At 41.4% G+C, this 18,427-nt stretch overlaps 1 protein-coding gene across 3 annotated transcripts in view; it reads left to right on the top strand.

The window, feature by feature from the left end:
• CTDSPL2 (CTD small phosphatase like 2) overlaps positions 1–18,427 on the top strand; it is an 87,808-nt gene that overhangs the window by 20,136 nt on the left and 49,245 nt on the right. For 2 of the 3 annotated variants that reach the window (XM_038420178.2, XM_038420180.2), the window contains exon 2: positions 12,166–12,207. The exons of the other annotated variant lie outside the window; for it this stretch is intronic. The gene's annotated coding sequence lies outside the window, so the exon portion shown is untranslated. The remainder of the gene's footprint in view (positions 1–12,165; positions 12,208–18,427) is intronic. 3 annotated transcript variants of the gene reach the window in all.

Here is an 18,427-nt window from a genome sequence, read left to right as displayed (position 1 = left end):
TTGTGATAATTCATTTAATCATTATTTAGTATTTATACTTTAGTAGCACCCAGACACGTCTTACAGCTACAACCTGTTCCCCCACATAGTTAGTCAGTTTTGCCCTTTCTGAATGGTTTGTCATACAATCACGGGGAGGAAAAAACATTTAACAAAATAGGTTGCTAAATCACAAAAATTGGCTAGGGGACTCATCTGAAATTGACTAAATTTGGAGTTCACCATGTCTCTTCAGTGTTTTACTATAATGTCAAGATATATATTAAAATAAACAATATAAGCAGCACTGAAAAGTTAATATAGCTATTAGAACCTTAACTCTTGGAGAAAAAATACTTTTCGCATTTTTAACTGGGCATCTTTAATGATCCATTAACATAATTTTTTGTGTGCACACCTATATTAGCAAGTCACTTTGGATCTCCCTGTATGAAATTGACAATAATGCAGCTCTTCAGGGAAAAATAAAAAATGGACCAAATTTGATCCGAGGAAGAATAGATTTATGTCTGCATAAATATGTGTTGGAAATATATACAAATATTGAATATATGGAGTCAATAACTGATTTTGAAAAAAACTCAAATTGTATCCATAAAATAAGAAAATTTTAATGTGGTAGTATCTTGAGGGTTTTTCACAGTGAGGTTGATTACTTCATTTCCTTTAGCAGAAAATTTGAGTACGAAAGGAACATTCTGAATAGTCCCTAATGGAGGAAGAGAGTAATTAAAATTAGTTTAAAATATTTGTGGTGGCAATATATTTTTTTTGCAACAAGGCAATAGAATAAAAATGAAGGGGTGTGTGTGTGTGTGTGTGTGTGTGTGTGTGTGTGTGTTACTGACGTTTTGAAGCTTGTAATTTCAAGGATGTTAATGATGTGCATTTCCTCAATACTCTCACACTTAAAAATCCTTCTTACTTTAAAGATTATGTAATTATATTTTTGTGTTTGCATCTATGGAACAATTATCGAACTATTTAATTGTATGTTCTATTGGAGATAATCAAAGAAGAGTATGTACAGGAGTTTGGATACATTGTGCCCTTCTTCTCTTCCTACAGACTGGATAAGATTTCCCCCGTAGGGGTTTTTATACTTCCCGTCCAATTGTGCTATGGAGAAAGGCATTTTTTTTATGCTCAATAGTTTTTTCAGGATTTTGGAGGAACCCAATTCTCTTTTTTTTTTTTTTGTTTACCCAAACCTAAAGTTCAGGTGTTTCTGTAGGGAAACAATGAAATTGTTCTTTATTTACTCTAAAGGAGTCTCGTTCTACAAGGAGAAGGTATATTGCTGTTGGAGCCAAGGTAACAGATCCTTCATATCATTTGTCATAAGCTTTCTAAAAAGATAGATAACACACATGACAAAGTCATATGTAATATGAAAAGGAGTACTTGTGGCACCTTAGAGACTAACAAATTTATTAGAGCATAAGCTTTCGTGAGCTACAGCTCACTTCATCGGATGCATTTGGTGGAAAAAACAGAGGAGAGATTTATATAAACACACACAGAGAACATGAAACAATGGGTTTATCATACATACTGTAAGGAGAAAAGGAGTACTTGTGGCACCTTAGAGACTAACAAATTTATTAGAGCATAAGCTTTCGTGAGCTACAGCTCACTTCATCGGATGCACTTCATCGGATGAAGTGAGCTGTAGCTCACGAAAGCTTATGCTCTAATAAATTTGTTAGTCTCTAAGGTGCCACAAGTACTCCTTTTCTTTTTGCGAATACAGACTAACACGGCTGCTACTCTGAAAACTGTAAGGAGAGTGATCACTTAAGATAAGCCATCACCAACAGCAGGGGGGGGAAGGAGGAAAACCTTTCATGGTGACAAGCAGGTAGGCTAATTCCAGCAGTTAACAAGAATATCAGAGGAACAGTGGGGGGTGGGGTGGGAGGGAGAAATACCATGGGGAAATAGTTTTACTTTGTGTAATGACTCATCCATTCCCAGTCTCTATTCAAGCCTAAGTTAATTGTATCCAGTTTGCAAATTAATTCCAATTCAGCAGTCTCTCGTTGGAGTCTGTTTTTGAAGCTTTTTTGTTGAAGTATAGCCACTCTTAGGTCTGTGATCGAGTGACCAGAGAGATTGAAGTGTTCTCCAACTGGTTTTTGAATGTTATAATTCTTGACGTCTGATTTGTGTCCATTCATTCTTTTACGTAGAGACTGTCCAGTTTGGCCAATGTACATGGCAGAGGGGCATTACTGGCATATGATGGCATATATCACATTGGTAGATGCACAGGTGAACGAGACTCTGATAGTGTGGCTGATGTGATTAGGCCCTATGATGGTGTCCCCTGAATAGATATGTGGACAGAGTTGGCAATGGGCTTTGTTGCAAGGATAGGTTCCTGGGTTAGTGGTTCTGTTGTGTGGTGTGTGGTTGCTGGTGAGTATTTGCTTCAGGTTGGGGGGCTGTCTGTAAGCAAGGACTGGCCTATCTCCCAAGATCTGTGAGAGTGATGGGTTATCCTGCAGGATAGGTTGTAGATCCTTGATGATGCGTTGGAGAGGTTTTAGTTGGGGGCTGAAGGTGATGGCTAGTGGCGTTCTGTTGTTTTCTTTGTTGGGCCTGTCCTGTAGTAGGTGACTTCTGGGTACTCTTCTGGCTCTGTCAATCTGTTTCTTCACTTCAGCAGGTGGGTATTGTAGTTGTAGGAATGCATGATAGAGATCTTGTAGGTGTTTGTCTCTGTCTGAGGGGTTGGAGCAAATGCGGTTATATCGTAGCGCTTGGCTGTAGACAATGGATTGAGTGGTATGATCTGGATGAAAGCTAGAGGCATGTAGGTAGGAATAGCGGTCAGTAGGTTTCCGATATAGGGTGGTGTTTATGTGACCATCGCTTATTAGCACCGTAGTGTCCAGGAAGTGGATCTCTTGTGTGGACTGGTCCAGGCTGAGGTTGATGGTGGGATGGAAATTGTTGAAATCATGGTGGAATTCCTCAAGAGCTTCTTTTCCATGGGTCCAGATGATGAAGATGTCATCAATGTAGCGCAAATAGAGTAGGGGCATTAGGGGACGAGAGCTGAGGAAGCGTTGTTCTAAGTCAGCCATAAAAATGTTGGCATACTGTGGGGCCATGCGGGTACCCATCGCAGTGCCGCTGATTTGAAGGTATACATTGTCACCAAATGTGAAATAGTTATGGGTCAGGACAAAGTCACAAAGTTCAGCCACCAGGTTAGCCGTGACAGTATCGGGGATACTGTTCCTGACGGCTTGTAGTCCATCTTTGTGTGGAATGTTGGTGTAGAGGCTTCTACATCCATAGTGGCTAGGATGGTGTTTTTAGGAAGATCACCAATGGACTGTAGTTTCCTCAGGAAATCGGTGGTGTCTTGAAGATAGCTGTGAGTGCTGGTAACGAAGGGCCTGAGGAGGGAGTCTACATAGCCAGACAATCCTGCTGTCAGGGTGCCAATGCCTGAGATGATGGGGCGTCCAGGATTTCCAGGTTTATGAATCTTGGGTAGCAGATAGAATACCCCAGGTCGGGGCTCCAGGGGTGTGTCTGTGCGGATTTGTTCTTGTGCTTTTTCAGGGAGTTTCTTGAGCAAATGTTGACAGGCCCAACAAAGAAAACAACAGAACGCCACTAGCCATCACCTTCAGCCCCCAACTAAAACCTCTCCAACGCATCATCAAGGATCTACAACCTATCCTGAAGGACGAGCCATCGCTCTCTCAGATCTTGGGAGACAGACCAGTCCTTGCTTACAGACAGCCCCCCAATCTGAAGCAAATACTCACCAGCAACCACACACCACACAACAGAACCACTAACCCAGGAACCTATCCTTGCAACAAAGCCCGTTGCCAACTCTGTCCACATATCTATTCAGGGGATACCATCACAGGGCCTAATCACATCAGCCACACTATGAGAGGCTCGTTCACCTGCGCATCTACCAATGTGATATATGCCATCATGTGCCAGCAATGCCCCTCTGCCATGTACATTGGCCAAACTGGACAGTCTCTACGTAAAAGAATGAATGGACACAAATCAGACGTCAAGAATTATAACATTCAAAAACCAGTTGGAGAACACTTCAATCTCTCTGGTCACTCGATCACAGACCTAAGAGTGGCTATACTTCAACAAAAAAGCTTCAAAAACAGACTCCAACGAGAGACTGCTGAATTGGAATTAATTTGCAAACTGGATACAATTAACTTAGGCTTGAATAGAGACTGGGAATGGATGAGTCATTACACAAAGTAAAACTATTTCCCCATGGTATTTCTCCCTCCCACCCCACCCCCCACTGTTCCTCTGATATTCTTGTTAACTGCTGGAATTAGCCTACCTGCTTGTCACCATGAAAGGTTTTCCTCCTTCCCCCCCCTGGTGTTGGTGATGGCTTATCTTAAGTGATCACTCTCCTTACAGTGTGTATGATAAACCCATTGTTTCATGTTCTCTGTGTGTGTGTGTATATAAATCTCTCCTCTGTTTTTTCCACCAAATGCATCCGATGAAGTGAGCTGTAGCTCACGAAAGCTTATGCTCTAATAAATTTGTTAGTCTCTAAGGTGCCACAAGTACTCCTTTTCTTTTTGCGAATACAGACTAACACGGCTGCTACTCTGAATCATATGTAATATGTGGCTGTCTCTCTAATGCTGTCGGAAGATCAAGGTAAATGGGAGTAAAAAAAATTTTTCCTGATGAAACTCAAGCAAACAAGGCTCTCTTATTTGCCCCTGTATTGCAATGCATATGACCTTTCCACCACAAATATGGGGGGGGCTATTCCATAGTCTTCTCACCACAACACAGTTTATCTTCCTAACATCTTTAAATAAACATTGCATTTTCCAAGTACAACTGGCTTATCTGAGCTTGCCTTTAAAACTTTCTCACACCTCTTCTTTAGGAAAGAGAGTTGTTCATGGAGAGCCATATATATCTTCAAGATGTTTCTGATTCTAAGATGTCATTGACTTTAAGACAGGCACAGGAGATGATAAAAGCAGTGCTTTTTCTATATTTTGTAGCTTGTCTGCTTCCTCTAACACAGCTCCTCTAGAGAATTCAGGTGTCATATACATATTCTGGAGAAGAAATTCAATAAGGTGATTGTGGTACCCAACCCTAAGTCCTTAGAATCTGCATAACCATATAATGCTAGTTTTTTGTTTTGCTTTGATACTGCTTTTGAAATATTTCAAGGATAACATTATATATTACAGCACAGAGTGGAAGCTGATATCAGCTTATTTAAAAAAAACCAAACCCTATGAACAACCATAGCTGTTGACAAGAAGAACCTCTAGAATTTCCTATATTTCTGAGCTTTTTTATTTAAACTTACTAACATTCATGAGGACATGAACAGTTCAAAAGTACTAACAAAATTATTATGTGAGGTCATAGTTTTCCATGACAGCCGGTTAGATATGTTCAGGAAGTGTTTAACAACCTGGTCTACACCAGGATTGTAACAAGACTTCCAAAAATAGGCCTCTACATGCCTAGCAGCATGAATTAAATGTCCAGTGTCTCTAATGTGTCTCAAGCTGGTTCATTCCAGAAACACAACAGGAATAGTGCAGATTTTAGTGGAATTTATAATTCACTCATTTAAAATAGAGCATTCTGGTCATCTAATCCAGAACGTTTGACTTTCAGAAAGATCCACCACTGTTCAGACATGCTATTTTTAGATTATTCTTCTGTTCTAAAAATCATACATTTCCATGCACTGGCCCTTGCTTTGCCAATGTAGTTTTGTTTTGTTTATGGCGTAGAAGTTGGAGGTACAAATTTCTTCATTTATAACATATGGTCTCCCAGCCTACATAAGACTGTAAATTATATATTATTTCTGCTATATGAGACTGTCAGCCAATTTTGATGTATGCTAACTATTTTAAGATAGATTCAACCTCAACTTGTCTCCATTGGGGATCGTCTGAGTCAAAATACAAAGACTTACTTTTTATCATTTTAGTGTGCATCATACTATCAAATACTATCAAACTACAGAAGATGCTGTGAGAAGTCAACACAAAAAGCAGCCAACTCGGACTGAAAATTAACCACTCCAAAACAAAATTTATGTGGTCTGATACCTTGCCAAAAGCCCAAATAACAATCAAGGGAGAACAAATAGAAGAAGTTGAGCCATATGTCTATTTGGGCCGAGAAATTAACATGCGCCACGGTCAGGAAGGTGATCTCTTGAGAAGAAAGAAAGCAGGTTGGTGTGCATTCAGTTCTATCAAGGATGTCCTCCAAGGAAAAATCAACAAGGCAACATGCACCAGCCTCTTCAACTCAACAATACTGCCATCAATGTTGTATGGCAGCGAAACATGGGCGCTGATCAAGATGGAGGAACAGCGACTCACGGAGAGGGCGATGGAAAGAAGAATGCTGGGATCAATCTGTGACCAAGTCCCCAATGAAGTGATCAGACAGCAGAGTGGAGTGGAGGACGTGGTTGTTGAAAGCAGGCATAGTGAAATGCAATGGGCTGGGCATATAGAAAGGCTCACTGACAATCGATGGACTGCAGCTGTTGCTGTGTGGTACCCATAGGATCTGAAACGACCACTCGGCCGACCTCCAAAGAGATGGGAAGATTTTATTATGAAAAGACATGGCTGCACATGGAGAAGGAAGGCCAGGATACAAGAAGAATGGAAGACGTGTTGTGATCGGCGTAATCTATATGAGGGCTGAAGGACCGATCGATTAAGATGATCAAGGTGAGTGTGCATCGTTTGTTACAGGGAGAAGACTTTGGTATGGAAAAAATAATAAACTAAGAACAGCATTTCATTTTTTGGGCTATCTAGGCTGGGAGATCATGCATTATTAGTGAAGAAATTTGTAACTCCAACTTTGCATCATAAATAAAACAAAACTACATAGGTAGGCAAAGCAAGGGCCAGCGAATGCATGGAAGTGTATGATTTTTAGATCAGAAGAATAATCTAAATGTAGAATCTGTGAACAGGTGCTAATTACAAACAAACCCTCTTCATTCCTAGTCAAAGATATAATCTTTCTAAAGAAGGCAGAAAGTTATTGTGACGTTGACATATGATAGTTATGAATACTTTAGCAGTCCAACGAGTGAGTCTTTGAGTTTTTAATTTTTAAAACTTGGGTCACCTCATAACAATGAAACTTGCTGATGTGATCTGACCAGGATGATTCATCTAAAAGGAATTGAAAGATAACTTTTGCTCTAATTAAATTTCTGTATCTCTGAGTCTGGTTTTTGTGTTACAGTTTGTCCCAAATCTTTTATAAGTAACATTGACAAAGTTTCTTATCAATGAGATCTGTTTAGCTGAGGTGATTGTTAATGGAATATTGAGCTTTTCACTTCTAGGGTCACAGGTTCAAATCTAGACTAAGTTAATAGTAACAGAAAGTTATCATTGGAGCAGTTCACTGCTCTGTATAAAGTGAGTTGATCACAGACAAGTGTCCACATCATAAATGGCAGTAATTGACGTCTTTATGAATAGTCTCAGTAGAGGGATTATTGAGACTGAATTACCTTGTTCTCTTTGAGAACATTGTTAGAGATGCATGGATGGGTCAATGTGGGAAAATGTCAGTCTACAACTCTAAGACTTGAGCACAGATGAGTATAGTATAAAGATACCTTCCTTCTTCCATTCCATCCCTTTACCCTAAACAAAGGATGTTCCACTCCACCACAAAAAGTCATCACTGGCCAGGAAGAGCCTCTTCCTGACATCAGCCAAACAGAATCTCCTTAGTCAGAGGAGGGAGAAGAATGAGATTTTTTGAAATGCACTTGGGTCTACATATCTAATCTGACTGGAGAATGCTTAGATCAGGGGTGGGCAAACTTTTTCGTCTGAGGGCCACATTGGGGAATAGAAATTATATGGCGGACCGTGAATTCTCACAAAATAGGGGTTGGGAGGCATGAGGGCTCTGGTTGGGGGTGCAGGCTCTGGGGTGGGGCTGGGGATGAGGAGTGTAGGAGGGTGCTCTGGGCTGGGAACGAGGGGTTAGGAGGGCGGGAGGAGGATCAGGGCTGGGACAGGGGGTTGGGACGTGGGGAGAGGCTCAGGGGTGCAGGCTCCGAGCGGTGCTTACCTCAAGCAGCTCCTAGAAGCAGTGGCATGTCCCTTCTCCAGCTCCTCTCAGATGTGTGGCCAGGTGGCTCTGCACGCTGCCCCATCCGCAGGCACCACCCCAGCAGCTCCCATTGGAGCTCCGCAGGGGGCCATTGGAGCATGTAGGAGCCGGAGTGGGGCCATGCCGCAGATTCCGGGAGCCGCGTGGTGTGGCCCCGACCCTGGGCAGCCCCTGACCCAGCACCCCGGTTGGAGCGGGGCTGAGCTGCATGGTCCGGCCCCTGACCTAGCGGGAGCTCATGGGCCGGCTTAAAACAGCTTGCTGGCTGGATTTGGCCTGCGGGCTGTAGTTTGCCCGCCCCTGGCTTAGATACTACAATAATGGGTGCTATAGGAAAAAAAAAACAAATGAAAAACAACTCCAAACTTTTTCACATACTTTGCTTAGAATTCATTTGCTCCTGCCACTCATTTAAACCACACACCAGCAGTGACTTTAATTTCAGTTCCTGCAGTGCTGCTATTAATCATCTACAGCATATACCATGTTCATGTTCTCTGTGTGTGTGTATATAAATCTCTCCTCTGTTTTTTCCACCAAATGCATCCGATGAGGTGGGCTGCAGCTCACGAAGGCTTGTGCTCTAGTGGATTTGTTGGTCTCTGGGGTGCCACGGGTGCTCCTTTTCTTTTTGTGAGTGCAGACTAGCACGGCTGCTACTCTGAAACAAAGCAAAGACTGTCATTGAAGTTCTGCTGGGCTACTAACCTTGCAAAGAAAAGGCTAGTTTAAGGTTTGTCCCTGAGCAATACGGGAAAAATCCACCAACTTTTGGTTAGTATGTACTAATTAGGAAATTTGGGAAATTTTCAAAGCTAAATATGGGGCGGGGTAGAGTTCTTAAAATTCAGCCTTCTCTCTGGCTGTCCAGTTTGTCTGGAGGCTCTGCCTCCAACTGTGTGCTCAACACTTTGGATTTTCTGAAAGTAGAGACTTTGGCAAGATTTTCAGAGGCCATGGTATCTAATTGCTTCTGTGCATGTTTATTGCTAGAGATACTTAGGTACCACAGGGATGGGCACAGAGTCAAACCATAAATAGATTAGATTCTCTACATTGTTTTGGGTCCCCAGCATGCAGCAGAAAGCCACTATGAGTTTGCATGACAGGTCAAAAGAGAAGGAACCTATGAACACCCAGGACCCAGAAAAGATGTCACAAAAGGCAAGATGCTCCTGAGTATGCCTACTTGAATTAACTATATGAGAAATGTTTCGGAGTGGCAGCCGTGTTGGTCTGTGTTCGCAGGGGGAGGGGGAGTGCTTGTGGCACCTTGGAGACTGGCGGGTTTATTGGAGCATGAGCTTTCGTGGGCTGCAGCTCATTTCATCGGATGCATTTCCACCAAATGCATCCGATGAAGTGAGCTGTAGCTCACGAAAGCTTATGCTCTAATAAATTTGTTAGTCTCTAAGGTGCCACAAGTACTGCTTTTCTTTTTGCGAATACAGACTAACACGGCTGCTCCTCTGAAACCTAGCATATACCATACTTATTCTTGGAATATATAGGCTCTTGAGTGATGGCAGTCCAACATTTCTGGTCACCTCCATAATTCTTAATTTTCTTATCAAGCATAATTTGCTGTTAGTCAGCATTGTCATGTGTAGTTCTTGATGTTTTACCTTCTGTTTTGTCGTCCAACTTTTGAATTTGGGTGGCATCTTCCTTAAGCAGTCTTTAGAGCTTTAAATTAATGGTATGTGCACACTTAAATCTGCTTTTAGTAGTTTCATAGAAAATTAGATCCTGCTCCAACATCAGTGACGGAAAAAATTAAGAAAAATTCATCCCTGATTGAAAATTGTGCAGAAATATGCTCTTTATTTAGAAATGCTAGTCATACAAAGGAAGCTCTTTCCAGTACACACACAATATCTAACCTGTAGAACAGAGATAATATTTAAAAGGTGATGAACCTTTACAACTCAGTATGTAAGAACTTGAGGGAATAGAGAGAAGCTCTTTAAACTTCGTGGTTTTAACTGTTCCTTTATTACTTATTTTCCTCTCTGTCACAGAGTGCCGAATCAAGGTTACAGTTATAATCAGGATGCATTTGTGTGAATCAACCCAATTTAAATCACCAAGTGGAAAAAGCATTGATTTAAATAATTTTAATAAATTTTTCCATTTGTATTACAGTTATTTTTTAAATGCAGATGAATTCTTATTGGTTGATAAACCATTAAAACATGTTGATTTACAACTAAACAGAGCCTTTACACTAAATATGGTACCTCTTTTTGCTACTTAGGAGGGTAAACTATAACTATATACATTTATTTAAGTAATGATATAGATTAATATTTTCAGATTCTTACTAATTTTACATTTTTAGTGTTAAAAATGCTGAAAGATGTATTGCTTATTTACTAGTTAATTCACTTTTTGCTCATGATTTGTGTCAAGCTGCATTAGGATGGTGCTTGGAATTAAATTAAACACAACAGCAAATAAGATTTATTTTTATTAAACAAAGCAAATGTTTTGTATACATAAACTTCTATAAAAGTATGTTTCACATTGTAGTCAGTTAGTTAAAGTGATTATTTTAGGTCAGCCTGGGAAAATTTTCAAATATGCCTAAGTGAAAGGGACCAGAGCTTAAGTTCCTGTTTGCCTGATTCTCTTGAAAATAAGACAGTTTCCTAAGTTACTTCGGCTGTCCTTCAAACTTTTAAAACTAGTAGATCTCACCCCCAGCTTCCTTGTTTTTATTCATTTAAACAGGTTTACAATGTTGTTATAAATTAAATAACACAATAAAAATATTTTATTTTTTTAAATAATTGATTTTTATCCACCCTGGTTATAATCCCATTCTACCCATTCCTTTTCTTTAAAGAATGAATTTCAGAATATTGTGAACTCAGAGTTCAGTCTCCAACCTTTCATCATATGTTTACTTTGTTATTGCTAATTTTTAAGAATTTGACAAGGAAAGAAGGGAGGCAGGATATTTCTCAGAATTTTTATGTTATATAAATAAAATACAGAGACACCAATGACTTTAATCTTTTAGTGTTGGGCACATCTGCGGTAAATGTATTTATTAGTCTTCAAGTTCTTTGTGCTATGTTAACACCTTTACAGCTTTTCTTGATGCTATGTAAATGATGTTATTTTATAAGGTGGGAATTCCAGATTGGCCAAGCTATCTGCTCTTGAAAGAGACTGCTGCAAAGGAATTTGTTTGTTCAAAATATTTTTTCTACCAAAATCCCAAAGGCAGTACAAATATATAGTTTATATGCATCCTCTTTTGTACTAACATTGTAAAGATACAAGCAAGTCTTGTCTTAGCAGAATGTGATTAAATGAAATGTTCAGTTACATAATATATTGGTCAGGCTCTTAATTGAATAGGATACTATGGTCACTATCTGAATAGTATATGTGTGAGCAAGGAAATTCATGTGCATGTTTAGGCTAAAGTATTTGTACGCAGTCTAGTAAGTCAGTTTGTTTTGTGCATGTTTTAAAAAATCACACAATAAGTAATACAAGTAAAAGCAGCACACTGCTGGCTGCATTGAGCATTAAGAAAGCAAACTTCTGTCATCGAGATGATTGTAGGTAACTGTTGCTAAGTCCATTAGGATATTTATAACTTGAGGCTTGATACCCAGGATGTGAAGTAAGCCAAAGAACTCTTTGGCATTAATGTACGGATGAGTTGAACAGTACCTTAACAGGATAAATATATATACACCATTTGGAAACATTAACTCAGTTCATATTTTGATTTCTTAATTTTTGTTCCCTTTTTGAAACAGGCTACATAAGTTGTAGTTATTGTACATTTTATGAGAGATTTCCTTCACAAGTTCTATGTTTACATTACTAATGTTTCTTGTAATTAAATATTCTTTCTGGTATCTGAATTTTACAAGGGATTTGTATAAACATATACATGCACATTTGCTTGTTACAGTAGAACTTAGCTCATTCAGACCCCAAAAATGTCAGTCTTTCTCTTTTTCTCATCAGAATTTTATTAGAAGATTCCTGTGGAACTGTCATATTGTTAAGGTTTGTTATTACACTAAATATACTGCAGTACTTTTGCTAGGACTTTATGAAGCATAAATAAAATTTGTTCATTTATTTTAACAACTGTAGTTTAACTTTTGGGATATATTAAACCATGCCTTATTTTATTGTTTATTCACTTAATACCTAACTTGTAATATTCAATATTTGATAGGTATCTCAGTCAAAAATGTGAATTAGTGAGGTTCTACTGTGTTCCTGTGCTGTTTTTTGTTTTGGACTGGATAGACAAAAAAAATCTACTTGAGTATAATTTTTTATAATATAATTAGGAGATAATGAATGTTTGAATGATCTGATGAAAACTATTCCTAAAGTATAAGAGCTAGAGTTCATGGAATATGTTATTGGAAGTTTCACTTTCTTTAGATTGATCAGTTTACATTCTTATGACCTCCCATCACATTAGTGTGATTCTCATAAACACTAGTGAATTTATTTTTATAACACCCCAGTGAGGAAGACTAATATTTATCTCCCTTTTCAAAAAGGAGAGCTGAGAAACAGAAAAATGCTGATGTATGATGATCACACAGGAAATCTGTGGCAGAATTGACCCCAGATCTCTGAGTTCCAGTCCAGTACCTTAATCTTGATGAGCAAGAAGGGAGGAAGGGATGTCTCAGATTTGACCTTTCTGTTGCAGTAATTTGGCCATCGATATGCCTATGGGTACCCCTATTAGTAATTATATATTCTGTTTATATAGCATCTTGAATACCAAAAAAGACCTGGAGCAATATGTAAACTTTGCCTGTTTAGGAATCATTGCAGCCATCTCTGGGGTGAAATTGGCAGTTACTTGATATCCTCCTGCAATACTATATAACAATTTAGGAATACTGTATTAGATTGAAACTATTGGAGAAATTTAAATAGATTCATAGATTTTTTTCTTAAGGCCATAAGGTTATAGTTATTCAAATTTGAATTTGATTAGGATTCTGGTCTTAACTCTTATTTTCAGATATAGCTATTTTACAACTGTTTTTATACAGTTAGAATGCAGGCTGGAAATGGTATTGGTTAGTTTTGCTTGAATTTTTTTTCTGTTTGCACAATATGTATTTCTGTTTATAATATGTAGTAGAGTTTACATTGCTAATTAGTAATGGATGTATTAAATACATATCATCCAAATAAACTATCTTAAAAGAATGTAGTAGTTGTAAAGTCAATCTCTCAAAAAGTTAGGAAATGCCAGAATCAATGTTGTATGTACAACCTTAATTCCTCCCCCCCATGTATATGCATATGTAATTAAAAAATGAATCATAATGCACAAGCAAAAGGGAGATGAGTTAGGGTTGCATGGGCATTATTAATTCTGGCATTTCCTAACTTCTGAGAGCTTGATTTTGCCATCTCATTCTTTCAATGTAGTTTTAATGTATTTTTATGGAACTACTTTACTACATTAAAAAAATGACTTGCTGCAGGGTTATCAGCAGGGCTGGGATATTTGGAAAGTTTATACTGTTTGAGCTGAGTAATTCAAAGAAGCAGACTCCTGTTATATTCTACAAGCATGTCTACACTTTTGGAGGAATGTAGAGAACAGACACCACACACAAAGCTAGCCTGGGTATAAATAGCTGTGTAGGCGGTGAGGCACCGCTTGGGCAAGTAAAGTACAAATATGCCAGAACCCTATAGTATAGGGTACATGGTTCTCTACATGCCCAAGCAGCGCCTCCCACATCTACACTGCTATTTTAGTGGGGTAGTGTCCCACTGCCTCCTTGCTGCTGGAGACTTTTCCTGCCACAGTGAAAGGCTCTGGTGGGGACAAGAGGGGAAGGGGGAAGAGGCTCTGGCAGCTTCACGCTGCTGGATGCTTTCCTCGCTACAGAGAAAGGCTCTGGCAACAGGGAAAAACTCTTTCCCCACTGCTTCTCCCTTGCCAGAGCCTTTCCTTGCCTCAGTGAAAGGCTCTGGCAACTGCAAACTGCTGTTTCCCCCACCAGTTGCATGCAGCTACACACTGCTACATGTAGCTATACACTGGTGTGGACGCTCTGCTTTTCACAGTGGCATGTAGCTACCCGTAACCTACATGCCACCACCAGGGTAAGAAAAGGCCTCTGTGGACCAGCCACTAGATGAGGATGCAGACATGCTTTGCTGGTGGGTTTCATAGATATTTATTAGACAGCAAAGGAATGTTGAGAGTCAGAAATAATTAGGTTCAATTCCAGGTTCTGTAGGGGAGTGTACTCTTGTGGTTACAGAGCCTTCTTCCACTGTCCCTTCAGCCTCTTCTTTCACCCCTTCTGCTCTTTTCCCACCCCCTCCATTTCCTGTCCATCTTCTCCCCCTGGGTCCTGTGCCCTGCCAGCCCTTCTGTACTCCCTCCTGCTCCGCTCCTGCTCCCGTCCCAAGCTTCTGCCCCTGTGTCCCTACCTTCCAGCTCGGGCAACTTCCCCCTTGTGTCTTATATTTCTGTTTTTGAGAGGGAGCATTGAGAGTCGAAGAGAGACAATCTCTCAGTTCCTGTTGTTACCCAGGGTTTTCAGAACTCAAAGCAGTGGTAACTTAACTGTTTCACTGCAGGTGGTATCAGGAATAAATCAATGGGAACACAGCACTTTTGGCTGATGAAAGATTAATGCAAGTAAGCGTGCTCTTATTTAAAACTACTGTTTATTAGATTTAAGTACACATAGACATAAACAATAGGTTAGAACATCCCAAATAATTACCTAGAATCTGAGATGGTACTGAGTAATTAGCAGCACGTTAGTGATGGCTGGTTTTTTCCCCACCAGGGAGCATGGTGTCAGGAAAAAAATCTCAGGCTAGCTTCAGAGAACTGCTCCAAAGTACACTCTATTGTCTAGTCTTTTTATAACTAATTTTTAGAAAACACATAGCTCATAGTGACCTCTATAGGGGTCATCTCTTCTCCTAACTTCAATAAACTACTTATCAACAAAACATTTCTAACAATCTTAGGCTATGTCTACACTATGCAGCTTTTAGTGACATAGCTATGCTGCTACAGCCGTGCTGCTAAAAGGTGCCCCGTGTAGCTGCTGTTTGTCAGCAGGAGAGCTCTCCTGCCAACAAAAAAACTTCCACCCCCAACGAGTGGCTGTAGCTTTATTGGCAGGAGAATGCTCCTGTCAACAAAGCGCTGTTCACATCCACGCTTTTCCTCAACAAAATGTTTGTCTTTTTGGGGTGTGTGTGTGTTTTTTTTAACACCTTTGCTAGTGTAAGCAAAGCCTTAGTCATAATAAGCTTCTGTATCAAAGGTGCCCAAACTCAAGATCTCCATCCACTTATTTTCCCTCAGTCTCAATTTGTTGACCCTTTTCTCACCTTCTCCCATTCTGATTAGCAGAAACTGCAGGCCTGCAGCTAGCATATGACCTTACCTCCAGAAGCTCTGCTTGTTCAAATTAACCCTTAACTTTGTGGTGTTCTATTGTATTAATTCATGGTGGCTGAATGCACACAATATGGTTGCAATTAGCTTGTTCAAATTCTGGGATAACCCACTCCTCCATTCCTGGGCAGCACTGTGCAAAGCGCCAGAGTGGCCTCTGGAGGCTGGAAGAATAGTTGTAGGAAAAATCCTGCTCAACTTCTGCAGCCCTAGGATGAAGCATGCTCTATGAGGATGGTGCATAGGAGCTATGAGCTAAGTTCTCTGTAAGCTGCATGGCCATGCAGCAGCCTGTTTAGCGCTGTGCAGGCACTTAGGGAATCTGCCGGGGGACCTGCTGGAGACGGGATACCCCTCCCCCAGCCCCAACCTAGCCCTGCCCCAACTTGCTGCGGCTGGGGCGCCCCCTGCCGCTTCAATAATGCTGTGGTCTGGAGGACCTGCCATGGCTGGGGTGCCCAGCCCTTCTGCGGCTGGGGTGGCGCAGCCGGCCTGGCCTGGCCCCAGACACAGCTCAGCTCGGCCCCAGGCACGGCTGGGGCACCTCCCCTGGCCTGGACGTGCTGTGGAAGGGGTGCCTATCCTGCATCCCCAGCCCTGGAGCTGCCGTGCCAGTCAGAGGCGCCCTCCTTCCCCACCCACGTGCTGCTGTGGGGAGAGAGAGCTGGGGGGGAGTCCTCTCTCTCCGCTGTAGCTCTGGAGCACCCTCCTGCACCCTAAACCCCTCATCCCCGACCTGATCCGGAGCCCTCACACCCGTGCACCCCAACCCTCTGCCCTAGCCCTATGGTCCCTCCAACACTCCAAACCCCTTGGCCCCACCCTCAGCCCATGAATTTTGTTATGTGTACCAATATAGAGGTGATGTGTCACACACCACCTCCATATTGGTGCACATAACAAAATTCATTCTGCACATGGGTGGGAAAAATTAGAGGGAACACTGGCTGTGAGCAAATGGAACATGTGCAATGCAGACAGAGCCTTTAGAACAGGGATCCCCAACGCGGTGCCCGTGGGTGCCATGGCCCAGCCGGGGCATTTTTGTGTGCCCACAGCACACCCTACTGCCAAGAAGCGTTGTCGTTTCTCGGCGGCATTTCAGCGGCGGCGCTTCTTGCCGCTGCTGCTTCTCAACGGCAATGAAGTGAGCTGTAGGTCACGAAAGCTTATGCTCAAATAAATTTATTAGTCTCTAAGGTGTCACAAGTACTCCTTTTCTTTTTACCCTGTTAAAGTGTCCCTACTATATATTACACGAAAAATGAATTTAGTAGCCTCAGATCATAAAGAAGAAAAGATAAGACACAAATTATATTAGTAAATGCTGTTGTTTTACACCTTCATGTAAAAAAGTTGTAAATAACTTCATGTTCTTTTTTGAGTGATGGTCCCTATTATATTCCACTGTGGCTTATGCATGTGCACCATCAACCTGGAGCCAGAAATTTTGAAAGTAGTGATGGTTGGTCCACATGTGAGTCCTGGCTCACCTCATGCTTCCGATGGAGGGGATAAAGGGAAGGGCAGATCATTCGCTTCTCCACTTCCTTCTCACCACCGCATGGTCCAGGTCAGAACCCTTAGTGTCCTCAGCTTTGACTTCACCTACAAACAATAAAGAACCTTATTGTAAATAGTTATCAATCTTAATCATTTATAGTTTTAGCAGTTTTAACAGTAGTTTTAGCATTAGATTAGACTTCATCAGGGTAACCCTAAATTCTGTCACCACAGGGGTGGTGGTGCTTGTGGACAGATTTCAGACCATGAACAGTATCATAGCTCACATCACAAGCAACCCTCAGGTACCGGTCAAAACTTGTCTGTCCCTGCTAGGTCACATGGCTTATGCACTTCTATCAACCTATTCTCAAGTCTTCACTGTTGTTGCCTTCGAACTTGGCTATAGTCAGTATACTCCCGAAGCCATCATTCCATGAACCCCATGGTGACGGTTCCAGCCAAGGTACTGTCCTCCCTGTTATGGGGGACAAATTCCTCATCAGGTATGTGTGGTGGTCCCCTTTCTCTCCAGACAGGATCATTGTTACAGACACATCCCAAATAGGTTAGGGAGAGCACAGGAACAACCACTGAGCTCAAGGGGCTTGGACAGCTCGAGAGGCCAAGATGCACATCAATATCCTGGAACTATGGACAGTATGGAAGATGTGCAAGTCTTTTTTTCCATCCGTGCTCACCATGTCCTTATGTCAGACAACACTACAGTTGTCTTCTACATCAACAAGTGAGGTGAAGCGAGGTCTGCCTCCCTGGGTGCAGAGGCAGTCAGCCTCTGGAACTGGTGCTTCAGCACCCTATGAGCAGCCTACCTTCCAGGAAAGCAGAATATGTTTGCAGACTCCTTCAGCAGACATTTTGCACTTGACCATGAGTGGGAGCTTCATGTAGTACTCTGCAACATTTTGACTCTATGGGGAACCCTGACCAGGGATCTATTCGCCTCTCAAGCAAACAGCAAATGCACCACATACTGCTTCAGAGGAGCCCTAGGTCACCACTGCCAGGACGATGCTTTGCTTTTTACTTGGTCAGACACTTCAGCTATGCATTTCCTTTTCCACCACTCCTGCCATGAGTCGTATGGAAGATCAAGCAGGACAGAGAGTCATCCTGATTGCCCCCTTCTGGCCCAGATAGTTCTGGTTTCCCAACCTCCTAGCATGTCATCCTGCCAACCAATCATCCTTCCAAAGTTCCTCGAGCTACTTACCCAGTAGAACAGCAAGATCAAACACCCCAATTCATGGCTGCTCCACCTCAGGGCCTGACATTTGGAAGGGT

The sequence above is a fragment of the Dermochelys coriacea genome, chromosome 10 (genome assembly GCF_009764565.3).
Source record: "Dermochelys coriacea isolate rDerCor1 chromosome 10, rDerCor1.pri.v4, whole genome shotgun sequence".
Taxonomy (NCBI): domain Eukaryota; kingdom Metazoa; phylum Chordata; order Testudines; family Dermochelyidae; genus Dermochelys; species Dermochelys coriacea.
Note: the sequence above shows the minus strand (reverse complement) of the source record. Positions and strands in the feature narration are given on the sequence as shown.